This window comes from Pecten maximus, chromosome 2 (assembly GCF_902652985.1).
Source record: "Pecten maximus chromosome 2, xPecMax1.1, whole genome shotgun sequence".
Classification (NCBI taxonomy): Eukaryota; Metazoa; Mollusca; class Bivalvia; order Pectinida; family Pectinidae; genus Pecten; species Pecten maximus.
Window position 1 is genome coordinate 35297224 of NC_047016.1, and position 4195 is coordinate 35301418.

Consider the following 4195-nt stretch of genomic DNA (forward strand, 5'->3'; position numbering starts at 1 on the left):
GGAAAATAAAATGAAAAACTCAACAATTCCAACAATCTGTCATGTGTACAAAATCTTTTTCTATTAGCCAATTTTTCTGATCTCTCTGCGGGCAAGCCTCAATCCTTATATTTACGTTAACCAAATTTAAAACTTCGCCACCAGATTGCAAAATTCGATTGTCAATTTTGTTGCTTGCATGGACTGATGAAGGGAAGTGAACCTCGTGCAAATGGTACATGAACTGCTTCGCAGTTCACTGCATTTGCACGAGGTTCACTTCCCTTCATCAGTCCATGCAAGCAACAAAATTGACAACCAATCCTTAAGTATATCATGTTACACACAGCTATATATATATATGTTTTATTGTCACAGTTGTTAAGTTAAGGGTTTCATTTGTTAACATATTTTCAGGAATAAACCCTATAGCAAATCAGATTGTAACGCTAATTATGGATATACTTTAATGCACTCTTTTTAGTAAATTAAATAGTTTATATGTGTATCTAATGCACCAATAATAAGTTATTCATGTTTGTCAACATGTATACATACTCCCTGAGTGTTGACAGGTCATGACAACGTGTTAATGAATTCTGTGTAACGCCGAGTATGTGTATAAGAAATTAAAGTTACTACTTCCCAAAACTACCTCAGAAATGGAACATATCGCTTTCTAAGACGCTAAATCATAACCTTGACATAGTTACTGAAGAAAAAAGCTGACCTTATCTATTAAAACAGACAATGTACAAATAAAAATGAGCCACGCGGAAGAAATTTGTGCACCAAAGTTTTTTTCTTATTCTGTCGTGTCAATTCAGATCTCTGCAAGCTATTAATATCTGTTGTGTTAAATGTCATCTGAAGCTATTAACATCAATAATGTTAATAGGTGATTTGATATATGGGGAGTGGTAATCTTAATCTGACGTAATACTTGTTATAACTGATAATAAAATAAACTATTAACGAGGAACAGTATAATCGTGACATTGTTTGAACACCACAGCCGGAAAGTTTGTACAGATAGCATATTTAAAATGTACGTGATCTTAGACGTACTATGTAGCATTAGTTAGCAATTTTTGAATGAGTTACATACATTGGCATAATATTAAAAAATATATCACGATGAAAAATTAAAATTTGTACATTTTAAAAGTACATGAATTAATGGAAAAGTCAGAATAAGGCCATAGTTGTACTAATTGACTTTTAAAAAACATACTTTTAGGTATATGTACAAATGTATAGACAGAAATACCTTAATATAAAACCTTCAACTAATTTATCAGCATTAGAAATCATCATTCCTATAGGCAACAGTACTGAGGCAAAGTGAAATAAACAAGTAATTTTTTCTGTCACTTTCCTGGCTTGGCATGACGTAATTTGATTGACATTTGAACATGTCCTCATCTTCATTATGATTTCATAACAATGTAACATCCACGTGAAATGCAAATATTTTCTTACACTTCCACGTGGTAGTTTTACCCCTGATATTACCATATGTATAAGCTGAGACAAGAGAAGCACAAATCTTCCTGTCAAAATTATACATCATTCATTTTCCTACGTAAATAGAATAAACAAAATCACATTAAGCTATTTTTAATGCTTTCATTTAATATCTTCTAAACATTTCTTCGTCTGATCCAAATCCTCTAAACGTTAGCCAATATAATGGTCATCTTAATGCGATACTTTTAAATGTTACAAATTATTAATTTAATTTTGCTTGTAACAAGCATTTTCATTGGCTCAAAAAATTATGTTATCATCTCATAACATAAAAAAAATAAAAGGAACTACTTTCAGTTATACCGGAAGTAGCGGAGTAATCGTTGTTCACGGGATTTTGTTTTTATCGATGTGTTTTTAAATATCTGGAGCAAAATAAACATGTTAAACTTAATGAAAATGTTTCTTATCGTTGTTAATTAAATTATAAGGGTTAACTGTAATATTATTTTTACGTTATTGAGCAATAACACAAAAAACTTGGGTGTACTCTTTTCATAAACCGCTTCGTGGTTTATTCAGAGTACACCCCAGTTTTTTGTGTTATTGCTCAATAACGTAAAAAAATATTACAGTTAACCCTTAATCAGCCTTCCGGAAGTTCATAACTATTAAATCTGAAATTACACATGTCTGGATTTATATATTTCCAAACACGTGTACAGAATCTCCATCTGATTAAGTTTAAAGTTTTTAATATATGAGGTATCCAGCATTTTATGTCAAATCAAATTACGCAGCAGAAATATATGATCGCTATCAAGGATGCGTTTTTAACTATATAATTTAAGGAACTGTTATATGAAATGACATGTTGATTACATTTTATGTCATTGGAGAAGTTTGATAATTTAATCTCCATTTGTCACCTGGTCTGGCACTGCCATTTTATAATGGTCTGTGGTTTCGTTCCTATTCAACTCCTATTAGTCTTTGTCTTCCGATGTCCCAGATGCCTTTCTTCTTATCGTACCGTCTGGTCTGTTCGTAAGGATGTTCTTCAATTATTTGACACCCCTTTATCTGTCCTGACGTATTCCCCATCGTTTCGACATCTCATTTGTTCTAGTTGTTGTATTTTTGTTTGTCCTCTATCATCATTTCATTTTACTCGTGTCTCCTCTGGTTTTATTATTTCATTTTACTCGTGTCTCCTCTGGTTTTATCATTTCATTTTACTCGTGTCTCCTCTGGTCTTATCATTTCATTTTACTTGTGTCTCCTCTGGTCTTATCATTTCATTTTACTCGTGTCTCCTCTGGTCTTATCATTTCATTTTACTCGTGTCTCCTCTGGTTTTACCATTTCATTTTACTCGTGTCTCCTCTGGTTTTATCATTTCATTTTACTCGTGTCTCCTCTGGTCTCATCATTTCATTTTACTCGTGTTTCCTCTGGTCTCATCATTTCCTTTTACTCGTGTCTCCTCCAGTCCCATCATTTCATTATTCTCGTGTCTCGTCTGTGTCTGCTGTTGTCGTTTTCTATTATTAGGTTAACGTGTTTCGTTTTGTTCTTGTTGGTGTTAGTTGGTTCCATTTATAAACTAAACATAGAAATATTCTTTAACCAAGGTAAATGAATCAACATCATATTACATGTACTGTATATCAAAACAGTTGTTATCTACTGACGATCTGCACTTGTCTGTATTAAGTGTAGAAATAACTGGTTAACCGAGTAGTTAAATTGTGTAGAAAATTAAGTTGCAGATACATTTTGTATACCAAGACGAGTGCGTAGTTCAAAGTTATGAATTCCTTTATTAAAGGCGTATATATCTTTTTTGTCACTTATCTATCTTATATAAGACCCGTGTTTTACAGCTTTTTATGGAAGTTAATTATTTTGCTGAAAAAGTAAAGTATCCTGTAGTAAAACTGTTGTTGGTGAATTCGTTCGGTCAATACTGGCAAAAATGTGATGTGTTGCTACAACATAAAAGTCAACCAATCGAAAATGCCATTGTAATTTTACGTACATACTTAAAAATGAACGTCAGGCACACAATGTCAAAGAAACTAAGGCAATTTTATATATCATCATAGCATCGTTTGCATATGAAGTAGAAAATTAGTATTGAAATGCATACTCCTATTCACAGGTCCATGCATTTTAACATTGAGTGTAGGATTTACTAGGACACTTATGACCGGTTCCGTATGTTGGTCATTTCCCTTCATTAATCATTTCACCCAAGACATGTTCATCAGTTACTACGTCAACTGTGAGTAATTATATAATTTAATTAAAATTAAAATTTTGCATGACAGTTATCTGGCCTTTACGAATAATTTCAGCAAAACGCATTGGAATGATGTATATATAAATATATTATAAAAAAACGCTTCAATTATGACATTTTTGTTTTGGGACGAGAATGCACATGTCAAAGCGCCGGAAAGAAAGCTGATAGATACTTTTCCTAGCTACTTTACGGAATCACACTAAAAATAAATAAAAATTGATATCATATCAGCTGCTTGTCTAATAGATCGTCCGTACTCTGTTTGATTGAATCAATTGTCAGTAAATACGACGAAAAGTGCCGAGAAAGTCTTATCTAGTATATTTTAGTTTGATTGAAACCTTAATTGATTACCCTAAGTATAATGAAGTAATCTATCACACATAATGTTTAGGTACGTGTGATATATATTTCAGGTCAATTCTCGTGTGTCATTCT